This window comes from Oncorhynchus clarkii, chromosome 7 (assembly GCF_045791955.1).
Source record: "Oncorhynchus clarkii lewisi isolate Uvic-CL-2024 chromosome 7, UVic_Ocla_1.0, whole genome shotgun sequence".
Taxonomy (NCBI): Eukaryota; Metazoa; Chordata; class Actinopteri; order Salmoniformes; family Salmonidae; genus Oncorhynchus; species Oncorhynchus clarkii.
Window position 1 is genome coordinate 47118106 of NC_092153.1, and position 16493 is coordinate 47134598.

A 16493-nucleotide genomic window follows, 5' to 3' on the forward strand; every position below is an offset into this window, starting at 1 on the left:
TATTCATTTAGTTGTTTACCAAGTTAGACACTCTTATTGACCTTCATACAAGAAGTAATTGCTTGGTAGGCGAAACAACGAAAAATACGACACTTGCTGGATGGCGACTGAGTTTCCGCTGAGTTGGGCCTCCCTCCTCCGGTGCATTCGGGTGCACCCTCTGACACAATCTAATATCGTCTCTATGGCAGGAACTGATCAATGGACTGACCAATGGCAGGTACTAATGGGCATTTCCTGATATCAAGGAACGCCCATATGAAGAAACTCCGAGAATTACGCCATATTTAAAAAATATCAACAATGAAAGGGAAAGGCGATTAACGAAACGTTTAAAGAGTCATGTCCCGGTTGAGGCAGGGATTTTCATTCCACTGTATGGATGTACTAGCTAGCTAACCTTATATTTCTGAAGTATTATTTGACTTGTATCGAGTTCGAGGAAGAGTTTGCCTGATTGATGCTTATCTAGCTAGCTAACCAGCTAGCCAACTCGCTTATTTGCTTCGACAGAGATTGTTGTTAAAACATATGACTCACTGCGTGGAATGGGCATATTATTCCAAGCTGACAAGTTAACTCTGTCTTGTTAGTAAACCTCATGTGGATGTTCATACTCCTAGCTAAGTTGGCTGGCTAGCTAGAGAGTCTGTTCACTAACGTTAGCACTCGCTAGCAAGAGACCGCTATCATGAGTTGGTTCAGATCTACCCAGCTGTCAAGCTTTGCCAAACAAGCTTTGACAACAGCTCAGAAATCCATCGACCGAGTTCTTGACATTAAAGAAAACGAACGGGGCGACACAGTGATAATGCCTTGTGGCGGTAGGTGAAGTAACGTTAGCTAATGTTATAGTATAACTGTACTGCTGTCATTGGTTGTTTTGTGATTTAATACACAACCATTTGCGTCTGAGCATTATTCCTGAATTGATGTGATTACCAATGAAAGTGAAACACTAGCTAGTCTCCGTGATAAAGAAACTATGATGAGCCGGTTCTAATTTACAGAAATAAAATAAATATTAAATATGCTTTGGTGTCTGACTGCTATATGCCCTTTTCTTCTGGCCGTTCACCAACAAGGGCTACAATCTGTTTTCCCGTTAGATCTACCAGGGAAGATGCCATTGAGCGGTGGATGGGGGTTGACACAATGAGAATCTCCTCCAGAGGAGTGTGTAACAACTCTCCCTCTGTCATCAGAGGCCATCACGACCGCTGTCACCCGCGCGGTTGTGGATGAAACAGAAAACTTCTTCAATGCTTTTCTGCCCCCAGGAGAACTGCAGGGTGTCATGAATATCCAGATTGTATCTGTGCCACCCACAGGTGGCTACAGGAGAAGGATGATGAGAACGGGGAGACTATGGTTAAGGACGATGTGGACCCTCGCAAGCCAGGGATGAAGGAGACCAACTTCTTCCTCAGAAATCGTCCTCGTTTAGAGACCAGACCCTCCAGTCTTGGCTCAGGGTGATGCTCATAATGACACTGACAGTCCACTAATCAGTGAGAGTTGGGTAGAATCAACTGTAGAGGATACAACTGCTGTTCCTGAGGATGCACAAACAGAACGACCATTTACTCCCTCAGACACCCAACCTGATGATGATGTTGTTGACACTTCTGAACCCCCCAGCAACACTGAACTGGAGTCCCCCTTCGACTCTTTCCCTACCACACCCCCTAAGGAAATCCTATTGGAGCCCAAAGACCCCAAAATGGAGGACAAGCAGAGCGAAGCACCCTCCCTGAAATCAGAGGACAGCAACACCCCCTCCCCTCCTGTCAGCACATTCTCCTTAGGCACCTCCACCACTAGTGACATAGAGGTATTGAACCATGAAAGTGTGCAGAGTGAGAGTTCGGCCAGTTCCAGGCAAGAGACTGCAGAGGCCAAGGCAGGCCTCCACCTGATGCAAGGCTCTTTCCAGCTGCTCTCAGCATCTGCCTGAGGAGACTTCTCCTGCCTGGAGGACTACGCCAAGCTGACCGAGAGCTGCGGCTCCTCCTCCGATGCCTTTGAGCGCATCGACTCGTTCAGCATGCAGTCTTTGGACAGCTGCAGTGTCAGTGAAGTCAACTCTGACGATGAGATCCCAGGGAACCGGATGCTGGCGTCTGTCACCGCAGGACCCATGCCCTCACCTCCTGTCATAGTTGCGACCCCCGCACAGGTACGGAAGGGGGAGAAACAGGAAGAGGAAGAATAGGAGGTGCTAATAGAAGCAATGAAGGATCAGTCTCTGGATAAGAATGAGATGGAGGAGAGTGGTCGCAGTGCCACGCCTGTTAATGGCGAGAAGCCTGAGGACGTAGAGGAACAGCTAGGGCTTCAAAAGGTAATACAGCGGTCCACAACATGACCTTTGCAACTTGAAACACCACTTTTTAAAAACAGTGTGTGTTGTCTCAATGTGCATGGGTTTGTGTGACTTTAAATACCAACTCATAGAGAGCAGAATCGTGGCACTGTTGGGCAGTCATGTTCATACAGTGTACAAAGTACAGTGCATTCGGAAAGTATTCCCCCTTTCCCTTTTCTACATGTTACGTTACAGCCCTGGTCCAAATTGGATTAAATAAAATAAAAAGAGCTGGCTGCCAGGCCGAACTGAACAATCGGGGGAGAAAGACCTTGGTTAGGGAGGCGACAAAGAACCCGATGGTCACTCAGACAGAGCTCCAGAATTCCTCTGTGGAGATGAGAGAACCTTCCAGAAGGACAACCATCTCTGCACCACTCCACCAATCAGGCCTTTATGGTAGAGTGGCCAGACGGAAGCCACTCCGCAGTAAAAGTCACGTGACAGCCTGCTTGGAGTTTTCCTAAAGGACTCTCAGACCATGAGGAAGCAAGATTATCTAGTCTGATGAAACCAAGATTTAACTCTGGCCTGAATGCCAAGCGTCACGTCTGGAGAAAACCTGTCACCATGGATCAGGATCAAGGGAAAGATTAATGAAGCAAAATAAAGAGAGATCCTTGATGAAAACCTGCTCCAGAGAGCTCAGGACCTTCCAACAGGACAAAGACCCTATGCACAAGGCCAAGACAACGCAAGAGTGGCTTGGGGACAAGACTCTCTGAATGTCCTTGAGTGGCCCTGCCAGAGCCCAGACTTGAACCCGATCTAACATCTTGAGAGACCTGAAAATAGCTGTGAAGCGACGCTCCCCATCCAACCTGACAGTGCTTGAGAGGATCTGCATAGAAGAATGGGAGAAACCACCAAATACAGGTGTGCCAAGAGGACCCAAGAAGACTCAAGGCTGTAATCACTGCCAAAGGTGCTTCAACAACGTACTGAGTAAAGGGTCTGAACACTTATGTAAATGTAATATTTCATATTTGTTTGTTTATACATAAAAATAACATGTTTTTGCTTTGCCATTATGGGGTGTTGTGTGTAGTAGATTGCTGAGAAATCCATTTGAGAATAAGGCTGGAAAATAATAATGTGGAAAAAGTCAAGGGGTCTGAATACTTTCCTAATGCACTGTAAATGGTCCCTGTGGGGTTGCTCCACCTCAAAGCACAAGAAAGGATTTTGGTAACCATCTCAGATTGTTCATTAATTGTTCCTGTTGGAAACGGATTGGATTGGCATTCCTGCAAAACAATTTTGTTGAAATATAATTTGATAAATTTGGACCAAACTTATTTTTTCTAACAATGAGTTAGACACAAGGAATCTGACATTCATGGACCCCCCTCACGCTAATCCTACCCCAACAATGAGTACAACGTATCAGTTCTCTACATTTAACATAATCGACAAGTAGTATGGAGCTGTGGCTCAGAGTATTGTATCTTCATCCTATGTAATGTATTCTTGGAATTTGAGGATGTTTTATTTTTCCCTTGTTCAGATAAATTAGTAATTGAAGTCAGGTTTATGTCCCATCCTACGTCCTGATATTACCAGGTTCTGACCAGTAGATGGTGCTGTTCCAGGTGATGTTAAATGGATAGGCCTAGTTCACCCCAATTACAAAATTACATGTGTTTCCATACCCTGTAAGCAGTTTATGGACAAGGTATGACAGCAATCCATGCTTTGGGTTTGTTGTCATCAATAAGAACAATCATTGAGTTACACAATACATTTTTACGGATGTAAATTATAATATACTATAGGTACTATTGCCCAGAATTCGATTTATGGTACAAATGCTAGAAAGCTGGTACTTGAAACAGTAGACAACAAAACCAAAGAATGAATTGCTTTCGTACCTTGTCCATTTAACTGCTTACAGGGTAAGGAAACCAATATGTGATTTTGTAATTTGGTTGAACAAGGCCTATCTCTTTAACATAATCTGGAACAGCACCACCTAGTGGTCAGAACCATATAATATCAGGATGTAGGATGGGTGATAAACCTAACAACTTCAAAGACTAATTTATCTGAACAGGGGGAAAAAACATCACCATATTCACTGAGAATACATTACATATGATGAAGTAACAATACTCAGCCGTGGCTCCATACTACTTGTCAGACATAGAAAACTGATAGTCTATACTCATTGTTGAGGTGGGATTGGTGTGAGGGATCAGTGGGTGTCTTTGGACCTTTTCTTTGGATTCGCCATGGCTTACACATTGTTAGGAAAAAGTTTGGTCCAAATGAAATGTTATGTACTATAGTTATTGAATATTATTATATGAATCCTTATCCTTTCAATTAAAGTGGACAATTAGCTTAATTTCTCAGAGATAAAATGATATTTCAACAAAATAATGATGCAGGAATGCTAATCTTAGCTGTTTCTAACTACAGACACGGAACAATCTGAGATGGGGGTCATGGCTTGTTGAAATGACATGGATTGACCCTGTCGACACAAAGCATTCCCCAAACCATCATGCATTAAGCAATGTGCTCCTCTATTTGAAAAACATTCTTGCTGGAAACTGAAAATTAAGTTGTCTAGAAACAAGGTACACTATCAGTTTTATTCATTCACTGAGTGCATTCCCTGTGACGTTCCTATGTGGACTTTTTTGTAGGTAATTGATGAGATGTCAAACTGCCTTGAGAAGAGGGAGTTACAGCTGCTGACAATCAGCGAAGACAAGGCAAGGCTAGAGGAAGAGTGTGACAACCTTAAACAGTGTGTATCAACATCTTGACATTGGGTAAAATCCAGGTTTGAAAATGCCATGTAAGAGCAGAAAGGAGCATTCTCTAAACGAACCAATGGAAATATACTGAACAAAAATATAAACACAACGTGTAAAAGAAAGTGTTGGTCCCATGTTTCCTGAGCTGAAATTAAAGATCACAGAAATTCTCCATAATATCCTCTTACGCCCACCCGACACGCAGACGTCCCATCTAGCCACCTGGAAATGCAAATGCGCTACGCTAAATGCTAATAATACTCGTTAAAACTCAAACGTTCATTAAAACACACATGCAGGGTATTGAATAAAAGCTACACTCGTTGTGAATCTAGCCAACAAGTCAGATTTTTAAAATGCTTTTCGGCGAAAGCATGAGAAGCTATTATCTGATAGCATGCAACACCCCGAAATACCTGAAGGCGACGTAAACAAAAGAATTAGCGTAGCCGGCGCTACACAAATAGCAGAAATAAAATATAAAACATTCATTACCTTTGACGAGCTTCTTTGTTGGCACTCCTATATGCCCCATAAACATCACTATTGGGCCTTTTTTTTCGATGAAATCGTTCCATATATACCCAAAATATTCATCTATGGAAACTGTGTGATTCAGAAAAAAACACAGTTTCAAAACGCAGCGTCATTTTTTAAAATTAAAAAAGTTGACGATAAACTTTCACAAAACACTTCAAAATACTTTTGTAATCCAACTTTAGCTATTAGTAAATGTTAATAATCTATCAAATTGATCACGGGGCGATGTGTATTCAATAGCTCCACGTCGTCAAATCATGTTCGGAAATCTCTCTTCCAAAACTTCCTGTCGGAGACCGGATGGAATGGGGTCTCTCTCCTTTGTTTGACCAAGAAATAACTCCCAGGAAATTGACAAGACTGGCGACATCGTGTGGAAGCTGTAGGAATTGCAATCTCAGCACCATGCAAGTGGCGCATGGATATTTTTTCCAGTTTTCAGTGACCAGTTTTTCTTGCGCTTTTCGATGAAACAGCCGTGATATAGTCACAGCCGTGATTTAACCAGTTTTAGAAACGTGAGAGTGTTTTCTATCCACACATACTAATCATATGCATATACTATATTCCTGGCATGAGTAGCAGGACGCTGAAATGTTGCGCGATTTTTAACAGAATGTTCGAAAAAGTAGGGGGTAGGCTTAACAAGCACAAATAGCTTTTTGCTAAAAATTTGTGCACAAATCTGTTTACATCCCTGTTAGTGAGCATTTCTTCTTTGTCATGATAATCCATCCACCTGACAGGTGTGGCATATCAAGAAGCTGATTAAACAGCATGATCATTACACAGGGACAATAAAAGGCCACTCTAAATTTTGCAGTTTTGTCACACAACATAATGCCACAGATGTCTCAAGTTTTGAGGGAGTGTGCAATTGGCATGCTGACTGCAGGAATGTCCACCAGATTTGTTGCCAGATAATTTAATGTTAATTTCTCTACCATAAGCCGCCTCCAATGTTGTTTTGGAGAATTTATCAGTACGTTCAACCGGCCTCACAACCGCAGACCACGTATAACCATGCCAGCCGAGGACATCCACATCCAGCTTCTTCACCTCTGGGATCATCTGAGACCAGCCACCCGAACAGCTGATGAAACTGGGTTTGCACAAACAAAGAATTTCAGCACAAGTTGTCAGAAACGATCTCAGGAAAGCTGATCTGCGTGCTTGTTGTAGTTCGGCGTCGTAACCGACTTCCGTGGGCAAATGCTCACATACTTCTCCAACATGGCCACTGGCATGTTGGAGAAGTATGCTCTTCACGGATGTTTTCCGGTTTCAACTGTACCGGACAGATTGCGTGTATGGCGTTGTGTGAGCAAGCAGTTTGCTGATGTCAACGTTGTGAACAGCGTGCTGCATGGTGGCAGACAACGAACACAATTACATTTTAGTTATGGCAATTTGAATGCACCGCTGGATGAGATCCTGAGGCCCATTGTCGTGCCATTCATCCGCCGCCATCACCTCATGTTTGCATGGCCTGCATACTCACCAGACATGTCACCCATTGAGCATGTTTGGGATGCTCTGGATCGACGTGTACGACAGCGTGTTCCAGATCCCGCCAATATCCAACAACTTTGCACAGCCATTGAAGAAGAGTGGAACAACAGCAACAGTCTGATCAACTCTATGCGAAGGAGATGTGTTCCATGGCCCTGCATGAGGCAAGTAGTTGACAGACCAAATACTGTTTTTCAGATCCATGCCCCTACTTTTTAAAAAGATATCTGTGACCAACAGATATCTGTATTCCCAGTCATGTGAAATCTATAGATTAGAGCCTAGTTATTTTATTTCCATTGACTGATATCCTTATATGAACTGTAACTCATCAAATCTTTGAAATAGTTGCATTTTGTGTTTTATATATATTTTTCAGTTGAATGGTCTATATTAGAATAGCCTAAAGAAACAAATTGTTTGTTGGCGAGTATATGTCCTCTTGGTTTTGTCAATGGGAGGGTATGTATGGTGTTTGGATAGGATGGTCCTTTGTGAGACTGAGGAGTCTCTGTGTGTGTCGCAGTGAGGTGATTGGTCTTAAGGAGGAGAGTTCCAGTGTTCAGTCTCTGAAGGAAGAGTTCACACAGAGCATCGCAGACACCGAGAGGAAAGCCCAGAATGCATGCAAGGAGAGAGACATTGCCAAGAAGGTAAAACAAGCTAAGAACTAACACACGGCCTAAGAACTCATTTAAGATCATTGTCATATATCTAACTGAACATTAGTGACAATGATAGTCACAAAGCAAAAAAAAGCCTTCTTCAAGCATCGTCTCAAGTCTTTTTACTGTTATGTTTACTCCATAGGAGATTAAGGGGATGAGGGAAGAGCTGTCCACCAGACTATGGAGATCCTCAGAGAGAAGGAGAAGCAGATCCACGGACTGCTTGAGGAGCGTGAGAAGCTGTCCAAGCAGCAGCAGCAACACTCCAACACCATCAAGAAGCTGCGTGTGAAGGAGAGTGAGACCAAAATCACCAAACAGAACAAGATGCTTAAATAGCAGGAGGAAGAGCTCGAACACCTACAGCAGGTCACAGGAAATATATTACAAAATGTTGAATTTGATAGAAAAGTCACAATACTTTGCGGTCATCAGAAGTGTGTCCTGATCCTGAATGCCCATTAGTATCTAACCATGCATGGCCGTGTGTGTGTCTCCAGCTTTTTTATGGGAAGGAGGAGGTGGAGAAGCAGCACAGGGACAACATTAACAAGCTGAACATAGTGGTGGAGCGCCAGGAGAAGGACATGACCAATCTCCAGAATGACTCAGAGGAACACCAGGAAAACAATAAGAGCCTGCAGGCTGCCCTCGACAACTCCTACAAGTAAGAATACATACTTCACACAAATAATAATAACTCTACTTTTCCAACTCCTGCTTCAGATGTGCTTGTCATTTAGAAATCCCACAAAGACACAACATTCTGATGTTTAAAGATGGTCACAGAAGCACCAACTCATATTTCCAAGCCATGTAGTGGCATGGTGGGGTGCATGTGATCTCAGGGAACTGGCAGGGCTGCACAAAGCCAAGGCCAGCCATGCCAGTGATGCCCAGGAAGCTGTTTTGAGCAGGGAAACCCAGGTCAAGGAGGAGCTGGCTCTGACCCTGGTGGAGGCCCACATGCAGCAGGATGCTTTGGTCAACCAAGTGGCTGATCTGCAGCTGGCTCTGCAGAGGGCTGAACAGCAGCAGGCCAGGAAAGAAGACTACCTGAGGGAGGAGATCAGTAACCTGCAGCAGGTAGGATACACTCACACAGGCCTGTTTTCCTCATTACTTCTTTGGAGTTGACTGTAAGGCGCAGCCATGCTTGTGTGTTAGGGGTCAAAGGTTACACACTGATGTGTTTACCGGTGGTCTTTAGAGACTGCAGGGGGGCGGAGACCAGGACCCAGGAGCTGAGTCAGAGTGTTACCTCAGCAACACAGCCCTTACTCAGACAGATCGAAAACCTGCAGGCCTCGCTGGTTGGCCTCGCTGGTTGGCCAGACGGCATCATGGGAGAAACTGGAGAAGAACATTTCAGATCGAGTAGGTGAGAACAGAACCTCTGAAGTCACAATTTACTTTAGTTTGTAACAAGAGCTTTCTACATCTTGTCAGGACCACAGATTGCTCCTATTTTTAGATGCAGGTTTAATTCCTTTAACCTCCCACCCTTTAACTCAACAGCGGAGGCACAGGCCCAGCTGGCTGTTGCTGTGGAAAAGGAGCGCGCAGCAACTGAGGAGCTTCTGGCCATTAATGAACATGCTGGTCTCACTGGAGTCCCAGAATTCCCTGCTTCGCCAGGAGAAAGGGCGTCAGAGGATGACAGCAGCAGGTACTGGAGGGCTTTTAACACTGGCTCGGTGAGACACAGTAGTAAGTTGCCTTCACTTAGTGTTTTCAGAAAGTATTCCCACCCCATGACTTTTTCCACGTTTTGTTGTGTTATTGCCTGAATTTAAAATGGATTAAAAAAATACAAAAATATCACTTGCCTGCAGACAATACCCTATAATGTAAAATAGGAATTATGTTATGGGAATTGTTTTACACTTAATAGAAAAGCTGAAATGTCTTGAGTCAGTAAGTATTCTACCCCTTTGTTATGGAAAGCCTAAGTAAGTTCAGGAGTAAAAATATTCTTAACAAGTCACAAAATAAGGCGCATTGACACTTACTGTGTTCAATAATAGCGTTTAACATGATTTTCGAATGACTATCACATCTCTGTACCCCACACATACAAGTTCACTCAGTTGAGCAGTGAATTTAAAACACAGATTCAACCACAAAGACCAGGGAGGTTTTCCAATGCTTCGCAAAGAAGGGCACCTTTTGGTATATAGGTCAAAATACAAAAAGCAGACATTGAAAATCCCTTCGAGTATGGTGAAGTTATTAATTAAACTGTGGTTGGGTGTATCAATACACCCAGTCACTGCAAAGATACAGGCGTCCTTCCTAACTCAGTTACCGGAGAGGAAGGAAACCGTTCGGGGATTTCACTATGAGGCCAATGGTGACTTTAAAACAGTTGCAGTGGTCTAAAGTACTTAAGTAAAAATACTTGAAAGTATACTTTAGTAGTTTCTTGGGGTATCTGTACTTTACTATTTATATTTTTTACAACTTCTACTTTTACTGCATTCCTGAATAAAAATTATATACTTTTTACTGCATACATTTTCCCTGACACCCAGAAGTACTTGTTACATTTTGAATGCAGGAAAATTGTCAAATTCGAACATCCCTGTTCATCCCTACTGCCTCTTATCTGGCGGACTCACTTAACACAAATGCTTCATTTGTAAATTATGTCTGAGTGTTGGAGTGTGCCCATAGCTATCCGTAAAAAATCGAATTGTGCCATCTGGTTTGATTTATACTTGTGCTTTTGATACTTAAGTATATTTTAGCAATTACTGTCATGTCTTATCATGTTATGTCTTGTTCCTGTTCTTTCTCTTCACTCTGTCTCCCTCTGCTGGTCGTATTAGGTTACCTTCTCTTTCTCTCCTCCTCCAGCTGTTCCTCATCTCCTCTAACTACCTCGTTCACCCTTTTCCCACCTGTTCCATTTTTCCCTCTGATTAGGTCTCTATTTCTCTCTCTGTTCCTGCTTCTTTCTTTGTCAGATTCTCGTTTGAGTTTCTCATGCCAGAAACAAACTATCGTCTCGTTTGCTTCACCCTTATCCTGTCCCGTCCTGTCGGAATCCGCCTGGCAAGTGCATCCTGTACTCAGCTAACTGTCTTGTCGTTTGTACTGTGTCCAGTTCATCTGATGCTACGTGAGATCAGGTACCACTGTTCCTCTACGACCCGCGCCTATTCAGAGAGACCTGCAGCCTGTCGCCGCTAACCCAGCTATTCTCCTCTGCTGCTAAGAAGGGGGCTCTTTTGTAATTATCAGAAGGACTTTTTGTTTCATTTGTCGCCCTCTCTGCGGGTTGTCTATTTTTCCATTATCTACATCTGAAGAGGATCTATGTCTTCCCTGTGTTTACATTAAAAGACTCTGTTTTTGTTAAACCGCTTTTGGGTCCTCACTCAAGTGCACAACAATTACATTTACTTTGATACTTAAGTATATTTAAAACCAAATACTTTTAGACTTTTACTCAACTTGTATTTTATTGGGTGACTCACTTTTACTGGAGTCATTTTCTATTTCAGGTATCTTTTACTTTTACTCTAGTATGACAATTGGGTACTTTTTCCACCATTGAATGTCTGTGACAGGAGATAACTGAGGATGGATCAATAACATTGTAGTTACTCCACAAAACTAATCTAATTGACAGAGTGAAAAGAAGGAAGCCTGTACAGAATAAAAATATTCCATAACATGCATCCTGTTTGGCACAGGGCAAAAAAATATGGCAAAGCAATTAACTTTTTTTTCTCCTGAATACCAAGTGATATGTTTGGAGCAAATCCAATACAACCCATTACCGCGTACCACTCTCCATATTTTCAAGCATAATGGTGTCTGCATGATGTTAAAAAAAAAAAAATCGGTGCGGCCTCCTGGCCGCAAACCTGAACCTATAGGGGAGGGTCCGGGTGGAAATCTACCCTCGGTGGCGGATCCGGTTCTGGATGCAGCCCCCCCTCCTTACGCTGATCCCTCTGCTTCTGGGGAACTGGACTGGGGACCGTCGCCGGAGGCCCCGGACTGGGGACCGTCGCCGGAGGCCCCGGACTGGGGGCCGTCGCCGGAAGCGCTGGACTGTGGAGGCGCACTGGAGACCTGATGCGTGGGGCCGGTACAGGTGGCACCAGGCTGATGACATGCACCTCAGGGCGAGTGCAGAGAGGAGGCACAGGACGCACTGGGCTGTGAAGGTGTACTGAAGACCTGCTGCGTGGGACCGGTACAGGTGTTACCGGGCTGATGACACGCACCTCAGCACGCCCGCTCTGCAGCACTCTCAATGCCAGCACCTCTCTCCGGAATCTTGCGTCGAGCTCCTCACTCCTGGCTCAATGTGGCCCCCCCGAAAAAATGATTGGGGTTGCCTCTCGTGCTTGCTCCGTTGAGCTATCTCCTCGTATCGTCGCCGTTCCGCTTTCGCTGCCTCTATCTCCTCCTTAGGATGACGATACTCCCCCGCCTGCGTCCAGGGTCTTTTTCCATCCAGGATCTCCTCCCAAGTCCACTCCTCCTCTACACGCTGCTTGGTTCATTTTCGGTGGGATTGTCATATGAGTGAGACCAAGGTGCAGCGTGGTATACGTACATTCTCTTTTAATAAATGAAACACTTAATAAAAACAACAAAACCAACAAACAAAACGTGAAGCTATACAAAATTAGTGCAGACAGGCAACTAAACATAGTCAAGATCCCACAACACAAATGAGAAAAATATAAATATGGTCCCCAATCAGAGACAACGATAAACAGCTGTCTCTGATTGGGAACCACTTCAGGCCAACATAGACATACATAAACCCTAGACATACAACAACTAGAGTACCCACACTAGTCACACCCTGGCCTAACCAAAATATATAGAAAAACAGATATCTACGGTCAGGGCGTGACAACAGGCAAGTCTGCTTTCTACCAGACACTGGGGGATGAATTCACCTTTCAACAATAACCTAAAACACAAATCCAAATCTACACTGGAGTTGCTTACAAATAAGACCGTGAATGCTGATTGGCTGAGTTACAGTTTTGACTTAAATCTGCTTGAAAATGTACGCTAAGATTTGAAAATGGTGGTCTAGCAGTGATCAACAAGCAACTTGGCAGAGCTTGAAGAATTATGAAAAGAATAATGGTCAAATATTGTACAATATAGGTGTGGAAAGCTCTTACCCAGAAAGACGTACCCAGAAAGACTCACAGCTGTAATCGGATTCTAACATGTATTGACTCAGGGATGTGAATGCTTATGTAAATGAGATGTTTCTGTATTTAATCTTCAATACATTTCCTAACATTTCTAAAAACATGTTTTCACTTTGCCATAATGGGGTATTCTGTGTAGATGGGTGAGATGTATTTAATCATTTTTGAATGTATGATGTTGCGCAACAAAATGTGGAATAAGTCAAGGGGTGTGAATACTTTCTGAAGGCACTGTACATTGAGGTGGACCTAATGGCTATTCATTACAAAGCTTTGGAGCCTTTCCATTAACGGGCCATTGTCTGTCATCCTTATGGTGTAGGGAGCATGTGGAGCTGGAGAATCTGAGGGGAGAGCACACTCGAACACAGGAGGAGGCCAATAAGGACAAGGCATGTTTCTTCCCCTGCCCAATTTATCCTGCAGTAACGTAACAACACTTCTCACACATCCTCAGAGTCTGGTTTCTTCCTAGGTTTCCTTCCTTCCTTTCTAGGGAGTTTTTCCTAGCCACCATGCTTCTACATCTGCCTTGCTTGCTGTTTGGGGTTTAAAACTGGGTTTCTGTATATTACCTTGTGACATCTGCTGATGTAAAAAGGGATTCATAAATACAGTTGATTTAACCTCCTCTGTTCCTCCCACCAGCTACTCCTGACCAATCAGCTGGAGATGGAAAAAATGAAGGTGGAGCAAGAAAGGAAAAAAACGCTACCTAGCACAAGAGACCCTCAAGGGAAAGGTAGATATCTATCGATTTCTGTTTTATATCAATTACCAACCTTGTGTGTCTGTTCTTAAATCAGTCTGTGTGGAGGGAAAATGACATGCTGTTTCTGTCATTAGGAGTGGAAGTCATTGGTTCAGTCTGTGAGTGAGCCCCCAGCCTCATCTACCCCCTCCCAGTCCCGTTCCAGCTCCATCAGTGCAGTAGACCACACAGGCCTGCACTCCTCTTCCTCCCAGGTACTCGCCACAGGCACACAATTTACCCTATCACACCCAGCCAACCTCCATTTTTTCCCCACTATTAGGGATGGTTACCTCAGTAAAATGAATAGGGAACTTATGGCAAAGGGACAAATCTGAGCTAGTTTGCACATTTGGCTCGCTTGAGGTTGGATGTTTAAAAAAAAAGATATATATGTTTTACCCCTTTTTCTCCCCAATTTCGTGGTATCCAATTGTTGTAGTAGCTACTATCTTGTCTCACCGCTACAACTCCCGTACGGCTCGGGAGAGATGAAGGTTGAAAGTCATGCGTCCTCCGATACACAACCCAACCAGCCGCACTGCTTCTTAACACAGCGCGCCTCCAACCCGGAAGCCAGCCGCACCAATGTGTCGGAGGATACACCGTGCACCTGGCAACCTTGGTTAGCGCGCACTGCGCCCGGCCCGCCACAGGAGTCGCTGGTGCGCGATGAGACAAGGACATCCCTACCGACCAAGCCCTCCCTAACCCGGACGACGCTAGGCCAATTGTGCGTCGCCCCACGGACCTCCCGGTTGCGGCCGGTTACGACAGAGCCTGGGCGCGGACCCAGGGACTCTGATGGCACAGCTGGCGCTGCAGTACAGCGCCCTTAACCACTGCGCCACCCGGGAGGCCTCGAGGTTGGATGGTTAACAAGAGAGACCTGTTTTGTATTTCATCAGGAGGACTCTCTGGATCAGTCGTTGGATCAGTCCATGTCTTTGAGTGGGACCAACTTGTATGATGCGGCTCGGCTCTGTGGAGGCTCCAGCATCATAGAGAACCTGCAGTCCCAGCTGAAACTCAGAGGGAGGGAGCGCAGCTACAGGTACCAACTGCCTGCCTGACACTGCTTCTACTTTGCTTTGAGGACTACCACTGTAAGTGTCCTACATGCATTTCTTCAAATGCCTTCTAGTTTTCGATGAAGTGTCTGATTTTCAAATATACTTTCTGAAGGTTGCTGAAAAACTGCTTGCCAGGCTCTTTCTTACCTCTTTCTTTCCTCTTTCATTCTTTCGCTCTCTTGCTTGCCCCCTCAGCTGGAGATCTCTAGTCTGGAGAGGACTCGCTCTTCCATGGCGGAGGAGACGGTCAGATTGACCAATCAGAATGAGGAGATGGAGGACAGTGGAAGATCTCAGAAGGAGATCTCCACACTGAAAGTGCAACTTCAGGTGAGGAGAGGATTCATTCATAGAAGTACCACTAAGACAGTTTAATCATATTAGGGTAAATCGCTGTTGTGATTATTTAGCTTAAATACAAGATGTTAGTTGTGAAAACTAACATCTGGTAAGATGAGTTGCTGGACAGAGCTTTATAAGCAGCTAGTCACAGATAAGGAAAAGTCCATTAGAGTTAGCCCTCTTGAGACTATAGATCTAGTGTTATCCTCTGAGCCCGCGTTGTGTGACTGACTGTGTTGTAGGAGCTGGAGCTGAGACGCTACACCATCCTCCAGATGTATGGAGAGAAGGCTGAGGAGGCAGAGTAGCTGAGACTCGACCTGGAGGACGTCAAGAACATGTACAAAATCCAAAACCCAACTACATCCTACATCTCCACCTTGTGACTAATAGTACACTGCGTGCTGGTGTAAGGTTTCCGGTGTTATGGCGACCTGGAGTTTCTACATTTTAGTTTGCAGAAGGTAAGCGCCAGGTTTAATACATGTGTAGTTTAGTCTTCTGATCGACCACATAAACTTTATTTTATTTACGAGAAGTTGACTTTGGAAGTTTGCAGGTTCTATCACTTTTCACCCGGGAATGCATTTAGCTGTGTACCAGCCATAGCGGTGCCACCAAAAGTTCCAATTTGATGATATCAGTGTAGCAGGGCCGGGATGATTTATCGAGCAAAGTGAAACTACTAATCCAGACGTTTTATTAGGGGCGTTTTGTAATGGTCATGTAATAATATTGCTGCAACTTGGTAAGGAGCTCTGGAGCAGTGGTAGAACCCCGTAAACTACAGATAATTATATATTGGTGAGCAACTTGTGAAAATCAGATAATATGTCAGTCACTGTGCGTGTATGGTTCATTGTAGCAATCAATATAACGATTGTGAAGCAACAAATTATTCATTTGATACAGTAGCCGGCCTGTGACACTCCCTGAGAAAAGTCTAGACGGCTTTAATTTAAGGGAGCAACACTTTACACCATAAACATGCCATAATTATGTGATTCCACATTTAGCCTGTTGGTGTTATTATTAAAGACTCTGAATGTACATATTCTAACAACTTCAGCATATCTTTGAAGCCACGTGGTGTTTCCCCACGGGCTCAAAAGCATCAGATTGAGACGAAAAAATGGTCAAACAACATTGCAGCCAAGTGGCCTACAACGGTGGTGAAAAGGACAGCACCCTCCAAGGTGCTAATTAATTCAAAGCATTTTACACGTCACTTCAGTATGCCCACATACTTGAGTATAGCTGCGGTGTTTACACAGGTCTA

The 16493-nt window shown here is 44.1% G+C and overlaps 1 pseudogene; it reads left to right on the plus strand.

Annotated features, from left to right (window-relative positions):
* The first annotated feature begins 691 nt into the window (after positions 1-691).
* LOC139412605 (TATA element modulatory factor-like) lies at positions 692-15600 on the plus strand (annotated as a pseudogene).
* Positions 15601-16493: the final 893 nt, after the last annotated feature.